Below are 14,134 nucleotides of genomic sequence, written 5' to 3' on the forward strand. Positions count from 1 at the left end.
TGAATACTGGAAAAAAATTGATCACCAAAAATAGCTTTTACACGTTTCTTGCTCACACAAGTTTTAACCCTCTGCTTTGTGAATTCCATGTTTATTTTGAGTCCAGACTTTTTTGCACAGTCCTGATGGATATCAGAGTCCATTCAAGGAGAGAATTTATGAAAAGTTTAGGAACTTGCTAATAGCTCTCCACATCTGGTGATGGAAAATTTACATACCTGGCAGGACTGCATGCATCATGGAGGGACCTAGTGAATAAAGTGAGTGATTTTAGTAAGTGCAGTTAAGTGATTGTGGGACTGAAGAGTCCTGATCTAACCATCTGTCAAGCTGGTAGGTACCGGGGGAGATGCTGGCTTTGCTTCCCCAACACACCTGACTGCTCAAATACCTAAATTTGCTGTTATCATATGTTTAAAACCAATCTTTTACTCTTTCAGTCTTGTGTTAATTTGTTTTCTCTGTGGGAGCCTGGGATGTTTGTGGAAAGAAATTTACCGTGTTACCATCTACAACCACTAACAAATCACAAAGCACAGAAATCAATACCCCAAATCTGACTGAAAAAAACACAGACTTGCTTGCATTAAAATGCACAAAACATGCACTTTTTAGTGTTACCTTTGCTCCAAAGTGAACTTGCTTTTGCTATTATATCATACCAGCTCTTTTCCCTCCCACTTTGTCCCCAGCCCAACGTGTTTGTTGGCTGGGACTAGAGCTCAGGACGGTGTAAAACCAAAAGCAGTAATCGCATGCAAGGGTGGGGGGAGAATCCCTGAGCATAATTGGATAAAAATGGTTCTGTGATCCCTAAACAGGGACAAACATTTCAGTTGCTGATTGCCACCAGAAACAAACCTTTGCCCTGAAAACAGAATTGAACCCAGCTGCCTGACAGACATATTAATTTCCTTCTCAGGGGAAAAGTAAATGGATTACCCAGGAGTTTTATGCTTATCAAGCAACTAAGGCAGTCTAAAACTATTTGTTCCCTGATTTCTGTTTACATGTGATCAGGACATAAGGTTAGAAAGACATTTATATAACAAAAGCATTTATAAATTCTGCGTTTTTGAATCAGAGACTTCTTTCTCTGTCTTCTACTGCTAAGTCATCTGCAAAGTAGGTATTAGCAAATTGCCTGTAGGGTTATATTTTTAGTGCTATATTTTTAGAGCAGCATTAAAATGCCTTCATAGATTTTTGTAGCAGCAGGGATTTTCACTTCCATCTATTCCCCCACAGTTTACCATCAGATCTACTTGTTATTAAGTCTGGTATATTTTAAAGATGTTCAAATTTTTCTGCATTATATCCATCTTTTTTTTTACATTTTTGCAACTCTATTATTAGGCAGATGGTTAGAGTCTTAGTTCATTGTAGATATACAGGAGTTCATTCTTCTTGAAAACTGAGTCCATTAGACGCCTATTAGCATCTTTTTTTTTTTTTTTCAGCATAATCAACTCATAACAAAAAAACCTTACAAGAAAACTACCCACATCAAGCAGTACAGAAGTAAGAAACCACTGCTGTGGATGTTTCGTCTGCTATTAACTTTGGACTTATGATGCTACAGAATTATCACAAAGTTCTTATAGATGACCACAGAATCTTTCAGCGAGAGAGATTCCCCACAGCTTGCCTTGCAGATAATAACCTACCTGCTTTGTACAAAAGAATACTGCTCTCTAGTGGAATCTGGGAAAAGATTCCATGACCTCACCACTTAGCTTCCTCTGCCTGCGTTCTTAGCTTTTTGCAGATGAAAGGCAGCTTAGCTTTGTCCTAGAGTTATGACATGTTATGATATATGGCTACAATTACTGTGATACTATACTGTGAAGTGGCTTTTCTTTTGTAATCAAGTAAGAGTATTTTTTTCCCTCCAAACTCCTCTGTAAATTGAAACCAGTGGATTTTCCTTTTTTTTTTTTTTGAGAATGCTGATGTCTATATCAAGAGTGTGGAACTAATAACAATTTAATTTACAGGGGAACTCATAATAATTTAGCTGGCATAAGGTTAATTTGGGAATGATTAATAGCTACATTTCTACAGCTGGAAATTTCAATAATCTCTCTCTCTGGAATTTATAGTGATAATATTTTATATTCAGGATTTGCTTTCTGTTGTGATCATTGCCTCCTTTGGAGTGTGAAAGGTTTTCTGAAGCAGGGATCAAGTTGTACAAATCATTCAATACATTCTGTCTGTCTCAGCGGGTGGGGACACTATGAAAACACACAAGCACGCACAAAATGTGGTGCTTACAGTTTCCTTCCTCCAGGGCTAGTTGTAGGTCTGTCATCTGTTTGGCTAGACTTGATGGGATCAGGGCTCCTTTGACAGCATTAATCGCTATCACTACTCACAGCAAGCCTGCAAGCTAGTGAATTGACATGCTGGACATACTTAAAATGGGCATGTAGTGCAGGACTGAAATGAACCTAGCCCGGAATGTGCTGTAAGTGTGCATTCAAAACAGGCATACACTGCTTTGAGGTATCACAATGTTAAACCTGGAGCCAGCTGTTTTCTGAAGATTTATTTTCAACATGTCTTGTCCCTTAGGCAGTGGAAAGTAACTTAAAACATCATCTGCAAAAGAGCTGGTTACTCAGTGTGTGGAGTGCCTGGTTCTTGTTTTGTTTCTGGAAATGGAGGCAGTCACGCTAGTTAATGCAGGAATTTTCTGAATAGTACTGTACTGAATAGCACCTTACTGAATAGCTGTTTAAGGCACTTAGTTTTTAGAATGAAAAGAGAGGTGTATGGAAAGATCTGTAACTAAATACAGTATTCTTTTCCTTAAAAGAAGGAAGTAAGTGGCCAAACTGAACCGAACCAAAAGAACCACAAAACATAGTAAACAAAGAAAGGCCTCCTTGAGCAGGCAAGGAAAGTAAGCAAGAGGCTGCCTCAGATGTTTTTTAATCCTTTATTTTCTGAAGAGTGCGCTCACCATTCAAGTGAGGATTAGAAATTCAGAAATTTCTAAATATCAGTTTAGAAATTTGTGAGATGCCACAATTCATTGGGAACTATACGGAAACCAATGTATCAGAAGAATAACTCCTCTTCAGAGAAACTCAAAGCACTTGAAACTTGTTCTGTTTTATACTGTTGACTAGTCATTAACAATTTTGGAAAATTTTCACTCATCACAAATCGTACAAATAGGAACAATTTCCACTTATACTTTATTCAGTAATGTGATGTATTTTATTCAGAGATATCTGCTATGTTGCCATCACACTAAAATGGAGGCTTTCTCTTTTGTTTGACAAACATAGATGGTTGTCCATCACTATGAGTTTCTGCTGCCATCTATGCTGGAAATTAATTCCTAAATTAGAATCAACCCCCCAAAATGTGGTAAATTTATCATTGAAATGTGGAGGGGTTGAGGATGAAGAGATTGTTGTCTTCTTTTACTAGCAAGGAAATTAAGGTAGAAAAAGTAGATGATGTGTTAAAATTATATAAGATTTTCACTGCTGCTGGGAATAGAACCCAGATCCTTTGCCTCCTACTCCTGTGCATTAACCAGAGTATTGTGCTTCCTTCCCTGGAGTATTTACAGTCACTCATTTCCACTGGTAATGGAAAGTTTTCCTGGGGGTGGGAAGAAAAACTATAAATGGAAAGTACAAACAAAACCATCTGGAATAGAGGAAAACAGAAGAAGAAATCATCTTCAAAATCTGGTAGCGTGATATAGAACAAATAATGAACTACGGCTATCATGCAATAGCTTTAATGCATATTAAAGCACATAGCAGAGGGATCCTTGATAGTTCTCAGATGTCTTTAGCACTGAAATTGCAGGTTAAAAAACATTCCATGTCGTGACAACAATATTCAAGTTATACATCAAGGTTTTCATTGTGGAGTGTACAGGGATAACATAGAAAGACCATGGGTTTCTCCTGAACAGACTTGCCATACGTGGTGTTACTACTGGAAATGTGGTTTCTGATAGTGAGAAAAATTTCCTTCTTCCTCAATATAAAATATTGACGTTTTCTTATTGACTCAGTAATTATCATTAATTAATTGGGATGGATGATTGTGAAGCACATTTAGCATAATAAACACTATTTAAGTGCCAAATAATATTATTATTGATTTACAGTACCTTTTGCAAATATTAGGGCTTTACAGAATAAGAAAAACAATAACTAGTACAGCACATGTTTGGTTTATTCTTTTTAAGTTGAATTATATGGGTAAATGACAAAATAGAGTGCAAAAATGTTTCAAGCCAACATTCAAAGGAAGTCAGGGAATTAGCTGTTCAGCTTTCATCTCAGAGAGTGCAATAAAATCAGAAACAGATGAGAAAAGCCACATTCCTTAGAATAGCACATAGTAAAGTTGATAGACGAGGTTATACATCAAAAAACTAATTATATGTTCAAGATGAACTTTGAAATGTCTCTAAGTAAAGACGAGTAGAATCAAAATAGCCTTTAGCCACATACCTCCTAGTCTTATGGGTCACAACCCCTAGATACGCTCATGAAAACATTCCTTTTCATATGAACATGTCTCATATCTAAGTCCATAATATCTCATGTCTAAGTCCATAATTTCCATGGCACAAGCAGTGAGTATGTGCATCAAACACACATGGTGGGGAAAAATACTTGGTGTTTCCACAGCCGGAGACTGGAGATGGGGCTTTCAGGACACAGATAGACCCTCTAAGGAGATCCAAGTGCTTGCTAATTTCTAACTTACTTTTTTCTTCTTCATCTTCCATCTGTTAACTATCCTAAAATATTGTTGTATCAGCCCTAAAAAGTTTTACCAAATGCACAAGAATTTTCCTTGTGTGTTTGGAGAAAGGAAATGCTGGAGATTTACATCCCATAGGGAGTAATTGTGTATGCCTAAGTGCTAAATTTTATCTGGAGATATCTACTTCAAAAGCATGTGTATATAGGAAAGACTTTGATGCTACATCTGTATTCTGTGACCTCTCACACTATTTCTTCTCAATACTTAATATATTGGCCTTACAGACTATTTCGAGCATCAGTAGGACCTTGGGCAATGAAAAATAAAAAATGAAAAAGGACTATTACACAGTTATCAGACTGGGTCTTGTATCCAGAATTATATCTCCAAGGTTTCTTGAGTCCACATTAGTGTTTTCAATTCAGGGCAACACAGGTGATTTAGAACCAGAATTGTTCTCAGAGCTCCTGAAAGTTTCCAGATCACAAGTTTGGAGGCATATGCTAAATTCAATGGAAACAGCAGATCCATTATCAAAGGAGGCAGCTCTTGAATGTCCCTTCATTGCAACATTATAATAACTTTGCTCTTATTTTCAATGAATCAGTATCTCATGTCCTACTTCTAAAGAATATTTCTCAGAAGGGGAAAAGAAGAATACACAGGGAAAAGTGAAAGGAATACAATAATGGAAGTACTAAAAAAAGATGGGATTTAGCTTGGAATCCCCAGAGCTCATTAACCCCTGACTGTCTTGTAAAAATCTGTCAGAAGGGCATTTGGAGTTAATATTTGTTAATAGTGTTTAGAAGGTATATTGGCTTTCTTTATTGATTATCAGCTGTACAAGGTACAGCATTTGCAACAGTACAACGGAGATGGTATTTAGATTGCACTGCTTATTGGTTTCTAATCTCCTGTTGATAGGAAATGTGACTCAGTCATTTCAGATATTTGTATGTGTGACCATGAGAAACTGCAGACCTGGCTGTCTGCATTATTAGGAGAAATGGACTGCTGTTTCATAAGTCCAGTGAAGTCCAAAGGAAGTGAATATTTAAGATCTTACTTAATAATCACAATAAGGAATTATTAATATTTTGTTATTTTAAGCAACCTATTCCTAAAAAGGAATATAAAAAATATCTTTCCATGGTTTTTTCCAACCATTTGGGCTTCTAGGAGGACCTTAACTGTGCTGCTTAGGATTTTTTTTTGAGAACTGATTCTCAGACATCTAATACAGATGATCCGTAGGGAATCTAGAAGAGAGCTGGAGAGGGTCTTTTCACAAGAGTATGTAGTGATAGCACAAGGGGTAATAATTTTAAACTGAAAGAGGGTAGGTTTATGTTAGATATTCGGGAGAAAATCTCTAATCTGAGGATGGTGAGGGACTGGAACAAGTTGCCCAGAGAAGCTGTGGATACCGCATCCCTTGCAGTGTTCAAGGCCAGATTGGATGGGGGTCTGAGTAAGGTAGTCTAGTGGAAGGTGTCCCTGCCCCTGGCAGGGGGCATGTTTGAACTAGAAGATCTTTAAAATCGCTTCCACCACAAAGTGATTCTGTGATTCTATGAAAAAAAAGAGAAATCTTAAACATTTATTAGGGTAAGAGTTATGCTTCCAAATGAATATTAATCTCTGATCATAACGAATGAAAAAGTTACTACTGAGTCTTGAGAGACAAAGACATATTGGAGGAAATCTAAGCTCTGTAAAAGTTTGTCTAGCTTTTTCATTTGACTTTAAACAGGGTATGATTCAGTCAACAGAACAGGTGAACAATTAATATGAAAAGGGTGCTAATTGCCATACTTAATGCTGATCTGAAAGATTTTTCATCTGAAAACTCAACTATTTAATGAGAATTTGAGAGTAAAGTAATACATATATTTATTTTGGTTCCTGTTAATAAGCAAATTGGCAGAGCTACATAAAGATGGTCTTACATTGTTGAGATCAGTATAGAGAAATGTACTAAAAATCCTGTTGTCTTTTTCCTTTAGCTGCAATAACCCCCTGATTGTGATATTGCAGAAAGGTAATATCAGATACCAACATTTTATAGTGTTTCTAAGTCCTGTCAAATTCTACACTGACCTTAAGTTGATGGTTAATTAAAACTCAAAAAGCACACTGTTTAATCTTAAAGTGTCCATTTCCATTCATGGGACAAGACTTTACAAACACCAGTCAAAGACTGGTGGCAAGTTGTAACATTCATAACTAAAGGAGAAAGTATCAGATCTGCTAATTGTCTTCCCTGTACCAAACGGCATCAGATTTCCAGTTGTCTGGAAATCCCTTTTCTATTGCTTCTCTCAATCATGATAATCAACTTTGAATTAATACAAAAGAAAAGGAGAAGGAAAATACTAGGTAGAAAGAGCAAAAATGAGAGAACTTGAGAAGTTTCTTACCAACTGGTTATCTTCTGTGAAACTCATCTTCACATTATCTGAACCTTTCCTGTGACTGGGTTTGCATTATTATGATAATGTATTTCTAAGAACCTGGGAGAAGACTTTGATTTTTTACCTCAGTCTTTTGGATAAAATTCATAATTTTTGCATCACTATAATTTCTGTTGTTTCAATGGTTTGAAGCCAGTGTGCAGCAAATTAAACATTGTTAGTGAAATGTACCACAATGAGGTTTTAGGCATGGTATTTCTAAAGAAATAAAAACTTGGATTTAATGATTTTATGATTTTATAAATATCTGTCACTGACTTCCAGACAAAGAAGGGTCCTTGCTTTACATAAGAATTCAGATAAAAAAACATCACTGAGTTCAAAAGAGTTGGAGCTAAGTAAACTTAGTCCATTAGAGGCAAATAAAAGCCAAACTTTCTCCCTGAATGTTTTTACAACATTCACTTTAAAAGTTGCCTACTATGGAAAATTAATTAAAACCCTCTTGATCTGCTGGTGAATGTCATATCTTCTTAAACTATGAACAATTCATAGGTAGTTTTGGAAGTCAAATTCCAGATCTCAGACTGTGTAATAAGTTAAAAAATGTCTCTAAATTTCCTGGTGAAAATTAACACTCAAAATTCTTTTAATTTTTTTATTTTATTGACAAAAGCCTAATGTTCTTCTCTGAAAAGGGTTATGAAAACTCTACAGATGATAACCAGTCATCCATGGAGGTCAATACATCTAATTCTGCAGACATGTCATATATCCACTGTCACTTTTTGTGTTAAACTAATAAAAAGTAGACATATTTTTTGGGCATAACTTTTAGAATATGCAGTATGTGCTGACTGAAATCAGAGAGCTTTATTAAACTTAAATGTGTTCTATATTTCAGTCTACAGTGTGATGATATTATATAATTGGCAAGATATTTCCTTCACTCTTTGCAAATGTTGTAAAATTTTATATAAAAAGCATAAAAATTTTATCCCACAGTTTCTTGTTCCTGTTTTTCCTGTGACCATGCAATTGATTTTTTTTTTTTTTTTTTTAATGCTAGGAGAACTTCATACTCTAAAAAGTGATAATGTTTTAGTATTTGATGTGTGTGATTCCTTGAAGTTATGCAAGACCTATTAACCCTGATAGTCTGGACCGTATTAGAAGAAAAGTTTAATCCTGATTCATTCTTACGTTCCCATAAAATAATGTGGAAAATATGCCTAAACACAGAGTTTATTTTCAAGATGCATCTGAATCATCCTGATTAATAGATTTTCTCAAAGTCTGTGGACAGAATTGTATGGATTTCTTGCATGCAACTTTCTTCCGTGTACATATTACCAGAGTATATTTTTATATGTTCAATTTACTGTTTCTTTGCATGAGCTCCTTCCCAGCTCTTCCAAGTGCACTCCAATATTGAATTCACTGTTAATATGGATGGATGTTGCAAAATAGATGGACCTTTTACTAGGTTAAATCAGCACTACAGCATTTAAAAAAATGTTTTCATATTAATAATTACTTTTTTTTCCTATTCTTTATTTGTTTTTGTTTTAAAAATTTTGTGACCCTGTTGAAGATGACTCAAGGTTTTTGCTCATTCTATGTCTAAAATCCTGCAGTTAAAATCATAAAGGTGAAAATATATGTGAGTTGATAGATGTGCTGATCTGTACTTCTGAGAGATTTAATATTTTGGCATACAACCTGCACTGCTGACATTGTTATATGCTTTGCCTTATTTCAATAAATTAAGACTTTAAGGTTACAAGCTCTGAAATCCTCAAGATGAATTTATCTAGGATGTACTGTGATGATCATGGTTTTGTTTAATCTATATACTGTTATGATAATGCTGTAATTTCCAATATGCTGCTAATCATGATGCAGTCCTGTTCACAGTTTTACCTAGTGTTGTTCAGTACTGAAAAAAACAAGGACCTGAGAAACAAACAGACATATCTCAGAAAGCAGCTGTTTGCTGGTAGACAAATAACTTCAAAGAACTGCAAGAAAAAAAGTTTTGTTCCACTTTTGTCATTGATTTTCCACATTGGATGCTTTGATAAGTAAATAATCTGTGTCCCAGGCTACAAATGGGATTATTGTCTCAAACCTATCTTCTGGAGGATTGCTGTACTTCTAAATAATGTAAATCTGGTCAGGTACTATAATGCTGAGAATGCAATCATAACAATAAAATAAAGATGTAGACATTTAAGAAGTTCCTTTTTTGTTCAAAATCCAGGGACATGTAGAATATTCTGGTATGTAGGACAATGGTTTGGAGTTAAGAATAAGAATAGTCTTCTTGATTTGCCAGCAATTTACAAACTTTGAGCAAATTAGTGAACCATCAGTGCTTTTCAGGCATGAAATTTGAATATTTCTCTTCTGTAATTTACTTTGAGATCTATGAATATAAGGAGCAATGTAGGATATAGGCATTCATATTATACAGTCATTTCAAATCACATGGAATATGTGCTGCACAGGACACTACCTTACAGTATAATGTGGCTTAAAAGTACATTCTATTTAAAAAAATTCATCTTATGCAAAACCTCTCTCTCTCTCTGCCCCTCTATAAGACATTTTTCTGCTCTCTGGTAAACTTACTACCTAATTACAAGTTACAACCCCATATTTCCCTTTAGAAACATCTTTAAGATATATTTCATGCTGAAATAATATTTTTATGCTTTTTCCAAATGTCTGTTCCAGATACATGTATGTACAAATTCATTACTCATTAAAGAATTCACTTCTGCTTTAATTTCTTATTAGTGCCAAACGAAGAACTCAAGAGGAAAGAGAGCTTTCTTCACAGTGGTCCTTTCTTTCTTTCTCCTCAGAGCACTGTTTTTTTTGAAGTTCTGCTTATAATTATGCTAAAAATATCAAACTTGATGACAGTTACTTAGTCCAAATATATGTGGAAGAAACTAGTAGAAGGTTTAGACCAGTCTAATCTACATTATTGCCAGGTGCAATAAGAGAAGAAAGGGAGATACTGAAGAGAATAAACATCTTCATATTGTGGAAGCTGGAAGAGATATCTAGAAACGGTTTGAGCTTGTGTTCCAGTGATGCTTAATTTTGGGGCTGGGAAAAGAAAGAGGGCACAGCCTCGCTCCCTTAGCCAGTGAAGAGCGAAAATATGTAGGTTAGTTCTCCCTTGCACCTGACTTATTGCCAAATCATATGGTCATACAGTGCTATATAAGCAAAGCCATGTCTTCTATGATTCCTGGGATCTGTCCTTCAGCATAGATACAGGAATCTGATGAGAATGATTTGAATGGCATCCTGAAGAATTTAGGTGACACTACAGTACTCACACTTGATTGAGTCTGGGTTCCTGGTGACCTGGGAAATCCTGGTGTTGTCTACATCATGATGGGAGACCATGGAGTCTGACTATAACTTCCAGCTCTCTGAAGCTTCCTACTAAAAAGATTTGGAATGTCTATTTTGTACATATCTCTCATAGCAGGGACTGATTATAGAGTACTCAAAAGAATTGTTAAGAATCAATCTATTTTGTGTTTTAGCCATTAAATCTTTTCAAGTACTTTCATAGTGAGGAATGAGAGCAGCTAAGTTACTGCCACAAGTGAAGTTTCCAGGGCTGTTCTAGTCCTCCCTGCCCTTCCTCCAACTCTTTCCCCATCCACTCCACCCTCCATTTAAAACAGTGCAAAGCTATTATGTTGGGGCTAAATTTATAATGCTTAATCTCAGTCCAAAAGAAAAACATTTTTTGAAGAGTTAATAAATGTATTCCAGACTTCCACTGTGCTGGGATTCCTGTAGGGCTGTGAGTCCAGCACATAAGTTGCTAGAACTCAGTTATGTCTCTTTTCAGAAGTGACTCTACTTGGCTAGATGTATACTTCTTGTTAAATTTTGCCTAACATGAAAGGGAAGTCACAACTGAGGGTTTGTGGGAGCATTTGGTTGGTTGGTTTGGTTTTAATTATTGCAAAAAAGGTCTAGAAGACTGTTATTTTTAGATTATTTTTTCCTTTCCTGTTTATTAGAAAAGTAGATTAGAGACTTCTAATTCTCACGGGAGTGGAGGCTAATGAAGTTGCAACATCTGGTATACTCTAGAACTTATAGCAGGAATGACCATAACTCTCACTACCCTATGGTTTCTTGTCTGTAGATCATATTAGTGTGTCATAAGAGAGTAACAGAAGAATGGGGCACAGGCAGTAACGCTTCCCCTACTCTGCCCTCCTAACTTCCAGCAACCAAGATGTAGAGACTTCCTGAGTTCAATTTTGTTCTTAGACTGATCACCTCAGTGAATAATGGCATCAGAAGATTTTAGAAAGAAAAATGTGGAACTCTATTGGGATACCTAACTAGTAGGAGAGACACACCTTCATGTAGGTGATGTTTGTCCTTTTCCCAGCACTAGAAGTTTGCTGGGAGTGAATAACTGTGCAGGAGAACAAACTCATGGTTTCAAAATACTGCACTCTGTTTAGTGGAGGAGGAAAGCTTACGTAACTGCAAGGAAAAACTGAAGATGGAAGCTTTTTTTTTTGACTATGCTGAAAAATAGAAGCTGAAAAAGAGAAAAGCAGTTAAAATAAAACTCAGGTGAAAAAACATTATCCACAATATAATAAAATAACTTTTTATATTAAATAACTTTTATTAACATTTATGGAAATGTGAAAAAGGGTACTTGAGTACATGGTGAATGTCATGCTTTTGAGATTTGTAAGTGCTACAGTTGGTCTAGTCATATTAAAAATAGCTCCTGAAACACTAGTTGGAGCTGAACACTTGGAATCAGTCTATAGGCTAAGGTATCTGCGTTTTTCATTGGCATCTCTTTCAACACTCTTTTTTTGACCTTCAGCTAAGGAAGACTCTGTCAGTCTGGATAAGTGTTTCCTCAGCTAAAACATGCAGCACATCAGGAGGAACTGAAAGTCTACAAGTTCCAAATTTCCGCCTACTGTTTGCAAATTAAATACAAATGTGAACAGCAGGAGGCTGACTTTTAAAACAGATAAGTGTTACCACACATTTATAGGATGGCTTTCCTTCAAATCTCTATAGTGGCTTCCCTTCACCTTCTGCATCTAATTTAAACTCCTGCTTCCTGATTTATGGTTGTCCTGTGGCCTCTGCAGCATGGCACAGAAAGAAGACTTATGGAGGCAACAGATAAAAATTTTGAGGGAGAAAACACAGAAAAAGTGTGAGAGACCATAAAGTGTCATCACTAGTGGGGCTTTAAGAGACAGTTGAAAACTGTGTGGTGACCTCTAGAAGCAGACAAGTCAGGGAAAAGAGTATTTCCTCTTCACAACTCAAATTTTGACTAACTCAGGAGTGTCTGAGGACATCCCCCCCCTCTTTCAAACTTCTGCTAATTAGCTGTCTGTGTAGTGTATATTTAACTATTTCTTGCTTTTTATTTTTCTCTTTACTTCCTACCCTAAATTATTTCCTCTCACATCCTGTTTTAGCATATTGCCTATGATAATATTCTAGTGTTTCCTCTGTTGTCCATAAAAATCTTTACCTCATTTACTTGAGCTATCTCTGTTCTTTCTTTCATTTTTTTCTACCAAACTTCCCCAACTTTCTCTATATTTGCTGTCATTTATCTATAGATGCTAAAACTTCACATTTATATCAATTCTCCTAAGGTACTATTCTTCCATATTTCCATTTGCACAAGGAAGGCATGATCTGAACATCACTGTTTTTCTTCTTGATATCACTCTTCTTTCATCTGTGTAAATGCAATCTCCATCTAGTTTGAAGATCACGTCATGGTTACTATTGTAATCTTGTGAATATAGCAAGGACCTTTTTCTCTAGGCATAGTTGGCCCATAGTGTAGCAAAATTATTCTTGCTGACTTTATGTCTGAAAATAAAACTATTTTATGGAGAAAAGTTATGAAGGGGTAAGATCAATCCTAACTTCAAGATGTATTTTGGTTTCAGAGTGCAAAGAGAAACTGCTTCAGAGGCTTCTGGGAATAATCTATGCATCTCTATCAAAAAACATGTACTTCCCAAAAACTTTTCAAGTCCTTGATACTATTCCTGCTTCCTTGTGAAGCTTCTTGTGGTTTATCTGAAGAACTTACAGAAATCTTTATTCAGAAAGTAACAACTAGCATCTTTTTCAGCAAGAACAGGATTTTTAGCCCTAAGCTTTTTAAATCAGGTCAACATGTCCTAGCATCAGTTTATGAAAGCTGTGACACTAGTCTGAAATCACCCCTCTGGGAGGGAGGCAGGGAGGGAGGGACAAGATATCTAATAGATGCATTCATGCCTGCTTCTTCTATGTGTGTATGTGTGTAAATAAAAAAGGACTGTGTTTTAGTGTAAGAAATAATTTCTTGTCTCTGTTTGTACACTGGCAAGATACCTAGCTGTCCATGTATTTTAATATCTAGCTACTGGCTAGTGAAATTACAAGGGGCAAGAAACTATAATTTAAAAAACTTCGATTTTCCTGGGAGGTAATTTTCTGATAGCTGGAGAAACCTGAACCTCCCAGTTTTATCTCCTGGTTCTCACTTCAGTGGTCTCAGTCTCCAGACATAAGAATGAAGTAGTTCAGGATCCTTCACCAAGTGAGACAGTTGTAGGTACTTAGTCTGCCATAGTACTGATTCTTACATCTCAAAGCCTCCTTGACAATGTCAGAAGTAAGGGCCAATTTTTAGTAGTGGATATAGAGCTGAATAAAAGAAAAAAATCTGACTTCTGATGAGAGTAGCTTGTACTTCAGAGGTATACTTCCCCCTTTGTATTTCAGTAAGTTTCTATTTTTTTTTCTGGAGAAGTTTTATCTGGATTAAAAACCTCTGGTAGCATTCACTTACATGCTTGGATTGGCTCTTCAGTTGTATGGAATGTGATTAAAAGAGGTTCTGCTTCAAGAATGGCTCTTGAACTTGGGCC

Source organism: Corvus moneduloides, chromosome Z, assembly GCF_009650955.1.
Source record: "Corvus moneduloides isolate bCorMon1 chromosome Z, bCorMon1.pri, whole genome shotgun sequence".
Lineage (NCBI taxonomy): Eukaryota > Metazoa > Chordata > Aves > Passeriformes > Corvidae > Corvus > Corvus moneduloides.